The sequence below is a fragment of the Macrotis lagotis genome, chromosome 3 (genome assembly GCF_037893015.1).
Source record: "Macrotis lagotis isolate mMagLag1 chromosome 3, bilby.v1.9.chrom.fasta, whole genome shotgun sequence".
NCBI lineage: Eukaryota > Metazoa > Chordata > Mammalia > Peramelemorphia > Peramelidae > Macrotis > Macrotis lagotis.
Window position 1 is genome coordinate 117,648,620 of NC_133660.1, and position 14,385 is coordinate 117,663,004.

Sequence of the window (14,385 nt, forward strand, 5' to 3'; positions counted from 1 at the left end):
TGAGGAGCGGCTAGGTGGCGTAGTGGATAAAGCATCGGCCTTGGAGTCAGGAGTACCTGGGTTCAAATCTGATCTCAGACAATAATTACCTAGCTGTGTGGCCTTGGGCAAGCCACTTAACCCCGTTTGCCTTGCAGAAACCTTAAAAAAAAGTGCTTAGTATGTCAAGCAAAAAATTAAGTCCTTACCTCAGGAATGAAGGAAACTGAAAAACTTAGGGGGGAATGGAAAAATGGGGACATAGGAACCATCTCTGAAGTCTGATGAAGGAAAAAGTCTAGAGTCAGTGTGAGAGTCTAGAGACAATGGCAAAAATGAGCAAAGCTTCCCAGTTCCCTGAGAGGAACTGTCCAATCAGAGGGAGGGGCATGGAGACACAGTGAGAAGGCCTTTGAGGAATAGTGTGCAAAGAAGTCCAGAGAGTTAGGATTTGGAGATCAAAGAGGAGAAAAGGAGGGCCCATGACTATACCTGACCTTTGTTTAAAATGGAAGTTCCAAGTGAATTTTGAGATCTGTGAGATCAGGGTCTTCCTTGTCTTTCTACTTAAAGTCTAGAAGAGTAAGCAAATGCTCACTTTTGACCTTTTTTTTTTAATTTGGCTCTGAACTTTTTATGCCATATGATCATTGGCATTCTAGTTGTGTCATTAATAGAGATATTAGAGATAGTTTTCTTTTCTGAGGGCTTTTAAGTACAAGTTGGCTGGTCATTTGTTGGTAGTATAATGTAGATAGGATTCCTACTTGAGTCAGAGATGTTATTTCTTCCAAATTTGAGAGTCTGTTTTTAATATGACAGTTTTAAGATGAGTAACAGCATTAGTCATCTCTTTCCCTTCTCCCCTGTCCTCTCTTTCTCATGTTGTATCGGTTTCTTAGAAGTTTTTGTCAAAGAAACTGTTTCACTTAAAAATGATGGAATAGTGAAATATAATTTGGGAGAATAGCAAGCAACAAGTTTATTTCACAGAGGAAAAAATGAGTAATTTTGAAAAGTTATATTCCCTTCATGATCTAAAATGTTAAGTATCATTTTTTCTTCCTTATTTTCTCATTTGAATTTTGCTTGAACTTAAAACTAAACAGCAAAAACTAGCATGCAAAAGATGTAGGTAGACGTAAAGAAAAGATAAAAATTGATGAGAAAAAACACAGTCTAGCTCACTGCCTCAAACTCCTACACAAAGATTGAGAAAATGCATGAGACAAAATTCTGGTTGGGAAATCCAAGTCATTTTCCCAATGCCTAAATGCTTAAAGATACTTGAGAGGCTTAGAGAGACAGAGGTTTGTGGATAGTGGAAACAGGGAGCATGATGAGTAGCACATTTTATTTCCTAATAACTGAAAGAGATCTAAGACTGGAGACCAGGACAGGAAACAGCAAGACTGGAGAAGATTCCAGGGAATCCCTGAAGTAGCCCAGGCTTCATGAATGGCTGTCAACTGGAAGCTCTTTCACTCACAACTCAATTCCAACTGAGAACCTGGGGAAGTAGGTTGCTTAGTTGCTTAGAAGCATGGAACAAGTTCAGCAAAGCATGGACTTCTTTCTCACCTACAGCCCAGAGTAGAACCCTACATTGGAATAACTAGAGTAGAAGTCCCAATTATTTGTTTTGACTATGCAGAGAGCCTCCTCAATGGGTAATAATGGCAGTCTTGTAATATGATGAAACTTCCAGGGATAAGGTACTAGACTGAAACCCAAGTCAGTAATTTATAGAACTCAGACCAAGGGGTACAGTGAGCAGACTTTATCCAGGATTATATCCATTTGGAAGTTCTGAGAGCTTGGAACCTATTACTCCACCCCCACCCCAAACCTTCCACACTTCACAACCCCCACTGCTATCTGATCTGTGAACGTAGCAGAAGAATATCAGCGCTCTGACTGAAACTTAGAACACACATTTCCTTGGCAACCAGAGCCCAGATCTAACATCAAGTCAGAGGTCAAGAACTAGGTTAAAAGAATGAAGGCGGGGGAATCCCACCAGGAGGAGTTTCTACAGCAACAGGGAGGCTCAAGACACAAACCCATACATAGAACATATCTTGACAACATCTACAAGCAAAGTGCCCCCCAAAGAAAAGTATATCTTGGATACAAGTTCATCCACAGTTCTTGTAAAAGTAAAGCAAGACTTAAGAAAAAGAACTAAAAGTTGTTCTAAAGATTAATTGAGAACATTAGAAGGAAGCTATGAAAAGAAAATTAATAGCTTGGAACAAACAATTTATGGAACCTTACCCTGAAAATTAGAATTGACTAAGTGAAGCTAAAGATTCCATTAGAGTGGCAGCTAGGTGGCGCAGTAGATAGAGCACTGGCCCTGGAGTCAGGAGTACCTGAGTTCAAATCCAGCCTCAGACACTTAATAATAATTACCTAGCTGTGTAGCCTTGGGCAAGCCACTTAACCCCATTGCCTTGAAAAAACTTTTTTAAAAATTCCATTAGAAATATTAAAACAGGGGCAGTTAGATGGCACAGTGGATAGACCACTGGCCTTGGAGTCAGGAGTACTTGAGTTCAATTCTGACCTCAGACACTTAATAATTACCTAGCTGTGTGACCTTGGGCAAATCACTTAACACCACTGCCTTGCCAAAAAACAAAAAAATTAAAAAATTAAAACAAAAGTCAAAACAACTGAAAAAGTGGGAGAAAATATGAGGTATATTGTAGCAAAGACAACTGACCTATAAAACAGATTCAAATTAGATAATTTAAGAATCCCTGAAAGAATCCATTGTCCTCCTCTTAGAAGAAGCTCTAAAAAGGAAAAGTCTTAGAAGCATTATAACCAAAATCTGGGGCTTCCAAATCAAAGGATTTATGTATCTATATAGTCCAGTGGTATTAGAAATAGTCAATTACCTACTTATGGTGCTTTTTGTTCTTAAGTAAATGTATTTCACCAATCAAAACAACTGAAAATACTTTTTAGCTTTACAGTAATTAGTATCATTTACATTAGTCTAGTACAAAGTTGTGTTAAATTTGTTTCTCTGGTTAAAAATGTGAAAATGTCAGTAAGGATTTTTTTAATGAATGAGGTTTACATAGCAAATGCCCTCTAGTGTGTTACTGGATAAACATTGATATTTAACCTTTATTCAGGAAAGGCAGTAATCTCAGGTTAATGCTTCACTTGACTTCATACTTTTAAAATGATTTGCTTGATTTGATAAATTATACAGTCTCTCATTTTGACTCCATAACCTTTCAGAGTTTACCTGAAATGACTATAATATTTGCCACAGTAGAGCTTGATGATTGCAACAAAATCATATATACTTGAGTTCTTTCCATTGTGAACAAGCACAATGGAACATGTAAGATTTATTGATTTCATTATGTGCTTCTTAATATTTCCATTTGAACTTAAGCCACCAGGAGCTTCATTATTGTGTTTTCTGGGCATATAAGAAAATGCTTTTAAAATGAGTGAAAGTATGCAGGAGACAAGTTGTTTCTTGGTTTTCTGTAAATAAAACTCTTAACTTGAGAGAACCTAAGGTAAATTTTTCAAGGCTGAAAAAGTACTTTTGTTTTCACAAATGTGAAGGAAGTACCTCAAATGATAGTCCCAGTTTTTGTGGAGAAGCTTAGAATTATTACATTGTGCTAACCAGAGTCTTAGTATTACTTTAAGAGCTGGAATGAAAGATTGAAAAATGTCAGATAATGGGAATTTCATAGTTAAAAGATTTTCATTTCATGAGATTGAAAAGTGCCTGTAATTCTAGCTTCACATATTTTCTTTTCTTGTTGAAAGAGTAAAGTTTTTTTTATTAAGTTGAACTTAAACAAAAAGGCCAGGGGTGGGGAGAGAAAATGAAATGATCTCAAAAATCTCTTCCATATCTAACAGTAATTTCTTCTCATTTTGATATTTACTTATTCCCTTCTATGTATAGAACACTTTGGGAGATTCAGTTTAGATAAATATACAAGAATCTGCATTGAGATTGCTGTCAGATAAGCTACACACAGATAAGCTATAATAGAAAGTATCAAATGATCAGTGCATCATAGAGGTGTCTTCATTTTTGTTACTAGCCTGACCCTAACTTTGCATTCAGCCATTGAACTTTACCAGAAGACTATTGGGTGTTAAAAGGATGTGTTATTATTTCAGGGTAAATATAGATGTCATAGTGGACACAGTGTTGAACTCTTATAGTCAGAAGATTTGAGTTCAAATTTGTTGCAAATAGCCTGTTGGACTGATATGCTTGTCTTATCCCTTCCCACTTTGGTCTTAAAAGGTTTGTAGCATTATTACTATGGATTTCTCACTATCATCCTATGTATGTAATTAGTTGCCTAATTTTAGCTTAATCTAACCATTTTTCTTTACTTAAATAGTTCTTTATCATCCCTCACCTAGAATATTTTTAAAAAATCTCCTAATTGTTTTCTAACCTAAGGTCTCTCATGTTAGACAATACTGCTAAATTAATTTTGTTCAAGCCCATTATCAAACCACATATACAAAAATATTTATTGCAGGTGTTTGTGTGGCATCAAAGGGGCATACCCATTAATTGGGGGCTGGCTGAACAAGTTATGGTATATGAATGTAATGAAATAGATTCTAATTTGGATGTCAAAGAATTTTGTATTTGATCTTGGAAGCAATAGGGAACCACAAGAGTTTACTGAATTGGGGGGAAAAGGGGCAGAAGTATGACATGGTCAGATATGAGCTTTGGAAAAATTACTTTGGTAGTTAAGTGGATAATAGATTAGAGTGGGAAGGGGTAAGTGTTTCTGTTAGATACATGTTAAATTTGGGTTTTTTAAGGACATTCACTTTGATATGTCCAGTGGTAATTGTTGATTGGAACTGAAAATCAGTAACAAAACTGTAGAGTGGATACACTGAAGCATCATCTACACATTAGTTGTCTGCCTAAAGACAGTAGCTAAAATTCTGTGAAAGCAGCTCAGGAAATACTGTGGTGGGAAGAGAGAAGAGGGCTTGATACCAAATCTTGAGAAACATTCTCAGTGGAAGGTTATGCATATTATGAATAAGCTAGCAAAGGATCTTGAGTAGGAGTGATCACATAGGGAAGAAGAGAAGCAAGAGAGAGTGGGTATGAAAGCACAGTGAGTAGAGAGTATCCAGGTGGAGAGGGTGGTCAGCAGTGTCAAATGCAAGTGAAAAATGACATGAACTGATACAAGATCCTCATGTGTATCAATTTAGATCATTGTTAACTTTGAGGAGATTAGTTTCAGCTGAGTAATTTAGTAAGCATAATTAGTATAGTCTTGAAAAGCAAGTGGGAGAAGAGAATGTGGAGGCAAAGAGAATAAAAAATTTTTTCAAGGAGTTTGGTTGGAAAAAAGGCAGAGAGAATAACAACAATGGCAACACATTTATGCGGTGGTTTAAAATTTGCAAAGCTCTTCTTTTATTTGAAATGGGATAGTTGTTTCTTAAGAGATGGAAGAGACAGGTGTGTTTAGAGACAAGAAGAAAGGAATCAGTGTTTAGGGAGCGCTTCAAGGTTAGAGGGAGAGATTGAATAGAGAGAGAATATGGGTCATTGAGGGCACAATTTCAGGGAGATAATGGGAAAGGATGGAATCAAATGCACATGTCAAGGAGAGGTCGTAAGTCTTTCCTATACCTCAAAACTATTTTCATTAAAATTTTTCCTGCCAATGCTTTTGATCTATAATAAATAAATGGTATTTTAAGAGAGTTTGTCAATGATTAAAATGTACTATTTATTATGTTGGGTTTGTAAAATGAAATGACAATTTAGAGCTGGAAGAGTATCCTTATAAAATGATAAGTGAATCTGGAGATTCAGTTTTCTCCAACAGCAGGTTTTATATAAAGAAGTAACAGGTTAGGGGGGGGTCAGAAAGATCACACAAGTACTAGATATCATTTTCTTATAATCTTAACACTTCACCATGAACATTATAAATGACTGCTTTGCCTTTAGAAACTGACTTGCTTTAGAATGATGTATGAAATAATATGTTTTGCATGTCCTGTTATAATGATAAAGGTCATATAGTATCATTTACATAATCTCTAGCCAGAAATGAACTCAGCAATATCCTTGGTATAACATATACATTATCTGAGGTTTAAAACTCTCATTATTCATGAAAGTTAATTTTACTGTGGGTGTGAATGATCTATCTTATGGCTGCTTTTTTGATCATTCTAAGAAAATAATATGGAGCAAACCCTGCACAAATAGCAGGAAAACCAGTAAAGAGTGATGCGTTTGCCTGACTCTCTGTATACCCGATTGGATCTTGATTGATGGCAATCATTTGTCTTTGTCAAAAAAAAAGAAGAAAAATTCAGACATTGAAATAAGAGTGCTATCAAACTTTCTACAATGGAAGAAAGATTCTATTAATGTAGCCTTAGAGCATTAACTGCCTCTGATGAGAAATGATAAAGAATGTTAATTTTTTTCCTTGAGCATATTTAAGGCTAAAATACATGATTTTTGTCTTCTGCTCAGACTAAAGGAAGAATACTTTTGATTTATGACTTGCTGAAATTGATGAAAGCTTAAATGTACTATTAAAAAAAAGGATGGAAAATGCAAATGAGCCTTAGCGCTTTTTATTTTTATTTTTTGCAAAACAAATGAAGTTTTTGCATAGCTGTGTAAAATCTTTGATGCTGTATTTTATTTGATATTGTACTTCTGAAGATTGAACTTAAAAATATATTGAGAAAAGAAAATATTTTTAAATAGATACCATTTTCTTATGAATACTTTCTTATCCCAAAATACTTGGCTGAAGAACTTTCTACTATGACAATCTTGTTTTAATAAGTGGAAATATTTAGAAGTAACAGAAATCTTATGGTTGGAGGTAATAGTGTAGAAGGATCTGAAAATAGCTCCATCAGTAAATATAATTTCATCATCCCTTATGTAGGCAATGACTGTTAGTCATTAAGTCTAAATGTTTTAGAAATTAAGAGACAACATTTACTTACTGAGTAGTTTTTAAGACCAGCTTGTACTTAAAATACATTGAAAATGGAATTTAATATGGCATAATAAATATTTGTTTGAGATTTGTTTTGTACCAAGTAATGGGACTACTATTTAGTGCTTAACATGTCATTGTGTATCTGCCCCAATTCAGGCTCCCTCTCTCTTCCTCTCTTTTATTCCCAGGGCCTTTCCACAGAGCCCTGCTTCAGCTCTGTAGGCTTCCTCACACCCCTCACCCATCCTTTCTCCTGTTCCTGCCTTCACCTTTATGGGCCTACAGAATATATCACCTGGTTTTATTTATCTGGACCTTAAGGGAAGACCACAATCTAATGGCAGATTTCTTTCCTTCCTCAATGGTTAGCATACTTCAGTCCCCCAACCCTATCCCACCCTTTCCTACTTTCTCATCTCATCATTTCTGAACTCCTGTCTGTCTTTCATTTAGACCACACTACATCTTCTGCTGCTTACTGTCTTCTACCTCCTTAATCCTTCTCTCTCAAAAATCCCACTCTAGTCCTAACTGCTCCTTCCATTTTGCTCTCTGAAATGCTTGCTCCATAACTGCCTTTCTTCTTAAGAGACATTGTTTTCTTTCCTTCAGTTCCCCTGCCTCCAATGGGAAAAAAAAATCATTGTTGAACAAAGGAATTTCCCATATTGTCAAAAAAAGTATGTCTGCTTCTATATTTTGAGAATTGTGATCTTTCTATCAGGAGATATGTAACATACTTCAGCTTTGGTCTTCTGGAATTGTGTTTTCTTATTTCATTAGACAGTTATTCCTTCCAACTTCTGGTTCTCAATAAAACCTGGCTTTCTCTTGCTGATGTTGCATCTTTGGCCATTCTCTCCATCACTGGTTACATTTTCACCCATACTTCCAACTCAGTGCTTATGTGGAGGAATCAGAATACTCCCTGCACCCCCCCCCCCCATGCCACTTTCAGGCTCTTCCTCTTTCGCCATTACTCTTCAACCCAAATTTTATCATCCTATCAGAATTATAGTGGTTATTTACCAATTCCTTCTGTATTCTCCTTTCTTTTTAGTTCAATACCTGACTTAAAGTCTTTCTCTTCATATTAACTCCTCATTTTATCCTCATCACCATATTTTTATTTATAGTCTTTAAATATGCAAACTAACCAGTTCTTTGATCTGTTCAATTCCTATGACTTATTCCTTCATTCCATCTCAGCTACATAACTTTTGTCTTTCTATAAGGCATAGTCATTCCCCTTTCAATTAAAGAGCTTTTATCTTTCCATTTTCCCTCTTCCTACATTTCTACCTATATTTCTCATCTCTATTTATATACTTTGTCTTTATTCTTTCTGTGTTCTATAGTTACTAGATCTCTAAGTTCTTTTCCAGGCCATCACTTTTCCCTTCCCTGTTTAGATTTCTTGGTAGTTCAGTTCAACTCTCCTCTCTTCTACTCTAAGCAGCATTTGCCCATTCTAATTATCATTTCATGCCTTAATAAATTCCAAATTTGTATTAATTTTGCCATCTGCCTTCTTCACCTCAATTATGTGCTGCTAAAGGGCACTAAAGAATATTGTAAAATCATCCTTACTGAATTCCCTATTAATTTGAATTAATTTTGTAATCTTAGAAACTGAATACAGGAAGCTCTTCAATGTAGTCAGGAGAAACTTTTATATTCTTCCTTGATTGTCTATGCCACTTACTTTAATGACTATTTTTTTCCCCTTTGGGAAGCTCCCACAACATTCACTTCCTAAACCCTTTCACTAGGAGTTTGCTGTATACTTCCACCAAAAATATTGAAATTTATTTACTGAGAACTCTTGCTTCCCTTGTCCTCTTCAGTTCACATCATTATGTCTTCCCCAACAATCTCTTTCTTTAACCCTTTTTCAGAAGGAGAAAAGGCAAAAAAAAAATCCATTACATGGACCTTTCATCTTATTCCATCCTTTCTTTTTCAGCAGATTTCTCCAGTATCCCACTTTTTCACCAGTCCTCAAGACCACCTTCAACCATTGCCTTCTTTCATTTTGTAATAAAATAGTCCATGTCTCCCCTAAACTTAAAAATTTTACTTGATCTAACCATCCTCCTTAGCTTTCTCTTCCTTGACTTGCCTAAACTTTGAGAAAGCCTTTTCTACTAGATGCCTCCATTTCCTCTCCTTTCAATCACTTTTAAAAAACAGATTTTATTTTTCTCCAATTATCTGACAAAGTAGATTAACATTCTTTTTTCCCACCAAATTTTGATTTATAAATTCTGTCTTCCTCTCTCTTCTTTCCCTCTATTGATGAGGCAAGCAGTTTTATATATATATATATATATATATATATATATGTATATGTTCAGTCATGCAAAACACATTTGCATGTATGTTATACTGTGAAAGAAAACACAGAATCCTCCTCTCCTCCAAAATAATGAAATTAAAAAAAAAACTTCTCTCTGCATTCAGGCTCCACCTGTTCTTTCTCTAGAGAGGGACAGTACCTTTTATTATATGTCTATTAGAATTGTCTTGGATTGTTGTTTTGATGACAATAGCTGGATTGCTGACAGTAAATAATTATATAATATTGCTCTTCCTGTGTACAGTGTTCTGGTTCTGCTTAGCTCACTTTACATCAGTTCATATAGGTGCTTCCAAGTTGTTCTGAGAGTATCCTGCTTGTCATTTTTTTTTATAGCTCAATAGTATTCTAGGAGCAGCTAGGTGGCACAGAGGATAGAGCACTAGCCCTGGAGTCAGGAGGACCTGAGTTCAAATTTGATCTCAGACACTTAATAATTACCTAGCTGTATGTTCAGAATTAATGGGCATCCCCTCAATTTCCAATTCTTTGTCACCACCAAAAGAGCTGCTATAAGTATTTTTGTACATATTTTTGCTTTTTATCTCTTTGAGAAACACATATAGGAGTGCTTATGCTGATTTAAAGGATTACATGGTTTTCATATAGTTCCCTTCTCATATAGTTCTAAATTACTTTTCAGAATGGATGCAACAGTATACAACTTCACCAACAGTGCATTAATGTTTTAATTTTCCTACATTCCCTCCAACATTTATGATTTTCCCTTTTCTTCTCATATTAACCAATCTTAGATGTGTATGGTAGTAGTTCAGAGTTGTTTTAATTTACATTTCTCTGATCAATAGAGATTTAGAGCATTTTTCATGACTATAGATAGTTTTGAGTGCTTAGTCTGAAAACTACTTCATGTGTTTTGACAAGTTTAAGAATGGTTCTTATTTCTATAAATTTGACTCCATTTTATGTGTGTTTGAGAAATATGAGATCTTTATCGGAGACATTAGTTTTTATGCTGCTTTTGAATCTTGTATTTGAAGGTCAGAATTTTTTGTTGAGCTCTGATCTTTTAATCAGGAATACTTTAAAATCTTCTATTTCATTGAATTTCCATCCCCCCCCCCCCCCCGTTTTGCTGGGTAGGTTATTTTTGGCTGTAACCTAGCTCTTTTGCCCTCCAGAATGTTGTATTCCAAGCCCTCCAATCTTATTTTATCAGCTTCCAGTGACTCAATTATCATTTCTATGTAGGTTTTACCAAATCTTGCTATTACCCCTAAGCTTGAGTCTCACACCACCATCAGTTGCCTATTGAACACCCAAGTTGTATGTCCCACAGACATCTTAAACTTAGGATATCTGAAACAGAGCTCATGATCTTTCTCCCAAAAGGATTTCTTGTGAATTGCCCTATTACTGTCAAATGTATCACTATCTTTCTCCTCTCCTAGCCTCAAAACCTATATATCTCCTTTATGTCCTTGTCCAGTATGTGGCTAAGTTCTGTCCATTTTCTCTTTGTAAAATCTCTCATGTAAACCCCTTCCCTTTTCTTATATGGTACTGTTACCATGATTTTCTAGGTCCTCATCAACTTATGCTTGTACTACTCATAGCCTTTTAGTTAGTCTCCCTTCCTCAAATCCCTCCTTACCCTAATCCTTCTTTTGTTCTCCTATGAATGGGGTTTGCCTAAAGTATAGACTTGATCATTCCCTACCCTTCCACCCCCAGTTCAGTAAGCTCCAAGTGTCTATTATCTCAGGATCAAACATAAAATCCTCTGTTTTTAAAAATCATTCAGTATACTGTTTAGAGGAAGGTCATTGCTTCATGTAAAAAGCAGTGTCTTTTCCTACTAAGTCTTCATTATAATAAGAACTAAATCTTATTGATATATGAGACTGAAAATGTATCCCTCGAGTGTTATAATGAACCCAGAATTCTTTGTGAGGGATCAGATTTCATGTCTGTCATTTTTGTCACTGATAAACATGTGCAGAAAAATCCTTTTAAAATATTGATTAAAAGAATAGCAACTGAGAATTTCAGTGAGATAAACTGGAAATTTATTCATGTATATATAAAGGTACAGCAAATATAGATTGAGTTTTAGAAGGCATTTCTTGAAACTGATAATTGTTTTGTTTTTTCATTAGAAGCTGTTTAGAAATATGAGTACAGACTTAATATTGGTTCATATATTATTTTGATAGTATGGTATGTGGTTTATTTTTAAATAAATTTCAAATTTTGAAGGGAAAAGGATGATATTCAATATTCGAAATATTTATTGAACTATATGCTATCAAATATTAACCATTTTGCCTCATGTAATTAACAAAAAACAAATGTATAAAGCACATAATATAGAATTTCTTCTTCCTCAAATTACCCGTTTCAGATTTATTTGTGTACTTTCTACATAGTACAATGTAAGCTCCTTGAGGGTAGAGATTGATTTATTTTTTCTTTTATCTTTCCATTATGTATGTAGAGTGCTTTATATAGAGCAAGTGTTTAACAAGTGTTTGTTAAAGTGAACTTTTAGTTCTTTATGATAATCTTCCTAGATGTCTCTGTTGTCTTCTAGAATATTCTTTCCTTCCTTTGTCTCCTTTGACCCTAGTCTCTTTTGAAACTCCTTTTATCTTTAGTCTCCTTTGCTAAACTATTTTCTTCCACTAACTTTGAGTCTACCTTAGAGTTATCTGGAATATTCTTCATATATTTCCAGTTATTTCATCAGCTCTCATGGATTTAATTCTGATTTCTATCCACATGACTATGATCTATGTATCTATCTTTAACCTTTTCCCTGAATTCCATTCTTACATACACAACTGCCTGCTAGCAATCCCCATCTGGATGTACCACCATCATCTCAAAAATCACCATATCTAAAAGAGAAGTCGTTCTTTCCTGCTAAATTTTCCGTACGGATTTTTATTTTTTTGGTTTGGTTTGGTTTGTTTTTTGTTTTTTGAAAGTATCACTGTCTTTTTTACTTAATCAGATTTATAACTTACGTTATCTTTAACTTTTTCCTTTTGCCTCAATCTACACTTCCATATCCAATCATATGCCAAATCTTGTTACAGAACCATCTAGAGAATTGAGGCTGATGTCCTAGCTCAGCACCTCTCAATCAAATCCATTTCATTTGCTTGTCTTTATCACCTCCCTGATGTTGTGGTCTTCTTCAAGAAGGAAGGACAAAGCATCAAATCTTGTTAATTCTATCCTCACGTGAGCTTCCTTCTTTCATGTGCTTGACCTCCACCCTAATTCTTGCCCTCATCACATCACTCCCTGCTCCTCTTATTTCCCTACTCTGACTCATTTTTGCACAAAACTGCCAAAATAGTCTTCCTGAAACATAAATGCTACTTCCTTGCTCAAGAAGCTCCTTAAAAAAATATCAGATGTCTGCCCCTATACTAAGTGCTGGGAACAGGAAGATCAAAGCCCAATTGTGTGTTCTCAAAGAGTTAATATACTAACAGGAGAGATAGTATGTATGGATATATATAACACATGAAACAAAAAACAAATCTGTAAAACTCACAAAAAAAACCAAAAGAAAATATTTGTAGGGGACCAGGAAACCCTTCTAAAAAATATGAATCAAAATCTTGAGTCTTGAAGAAAACCAAGCATTACAAGAACCAAAGGTGGAGAGGCTTTCCAGATGTTGGGGGGTGGGGGTGGAATGGGTCAGGGACAGCCTGTGCAAAATCATAGGAATGTGGGATGAGGAGTCTTTCAATAGGACTAACACCTAAATCAGTTTAACTGGAATATGGAGTAGAAAGAATAAGTTAGAAGGGGCCAGCTTATGAAGAACTTTCAGGGCCACACAGAGAAGTTTATAATATCTGATGCTAGATTTTTAGTGGTATCCTAAATTGCATAGGATAAACTGCAGATACCCCTGCTTGTCGTTTAAACCCAGCCACCTTTTGTTTCCAGCCTCCCTTTCTTAATTGATTCCCCAAATGTAAGTTTCTGTAGATAGAGAATATTTTTATTTTTTTCACTGTATTCCCTTTGTCTAGTATATAGTAGGAAATTGATGAGTTTTTCAACCCTTTCACAATAAAGTTTTCTTAAAGACTTTTCTCCAACTCTGCATTCCACACTTGTTGTCCATAGGTGGAATACAGTTTTCCTGAGCTCTCCCTTTTATAATCTTTTAGCTTCTTTTAAGGTTCATCTCAGGCATAACTTGCTTTTGGGAAACTTATCTTGTGCCCTCTGGTTAATTCTCATTTGCTGTTTCAGTGAGGTTATAAACAAATAAGTGAACATATTTTATAAATCACTAGAACTTAAGCTCCTTGATATCAGTGATTTTTTTTCATTTTTTGATATCCATAATATGTTGCAAATAATATGTATTTTAATACATGATTTAAAGGAGAATATCAACAATAGTATTTTTTAAGAACCTCCCAAGTGCCAGGCACTATGCTCAGCTCAGGGGATACAAAAGAGACAAAGAAAAACCCCAAACTCCTATCTTTCTTTTTTTTTAGTTTTTAGTTTTTAGTATTTGCAAGGCAATGGGGTTAAGTGTCTTGCCCAAGGCCACACAGCTAAGTAATTATTAAGTGTCTGAGGTTGGATTTGAACTCAAGTACTCCTGACTCCAGGGCCGGTGCTCTATGCACTGCGCCACCTAGCCGCCCCATAACGCCTGTCTTTCAAGGAGCATATATCCTCAAACCTTGGCTTGGATGAAAGCTGTGAAAGTCGAGATGGATATGAGGAGATAAAGAATGGAAGGCAACCACTGAAAGTCCACAGAGTTGCCAGATGGAGTCAGATGCAAGGACTAACAGCCAGGAGACCATTATCACTTATTGGAACATGTGGAGAGGAAGAAGGCATCAAGATGCTTGGAAAGAAAGGTGGGAAGGAGTCAGGGTTGAAGGAGTTGGATTTTGAAGAAAGCTAGGTATTGTAACATGAATGCAAGGAAAGAGTATTTTTTAGGCTTGAGGACGAGAGATTTTTCTGATATCTTCCCAGTTCTGTTATTTTAAAGAATGGAATTGGGGTGGC

The 14,385-nt window shown here is 35.5% G+C and overlaps 1 protein-coding gene across 4 annotated transcripts in view; it reads left to right on the forward strand.

The window, feature by feature from the left end:
* LRBA (LPS responsive beige-like anchor protein) overlaps window positions 1-14,385 on the forward strand; it is an 832,197-nt gene that overhangs the window by 453,849 nt on the left and 363,963 nt on the right. The window lies entirely within an intron of this gene.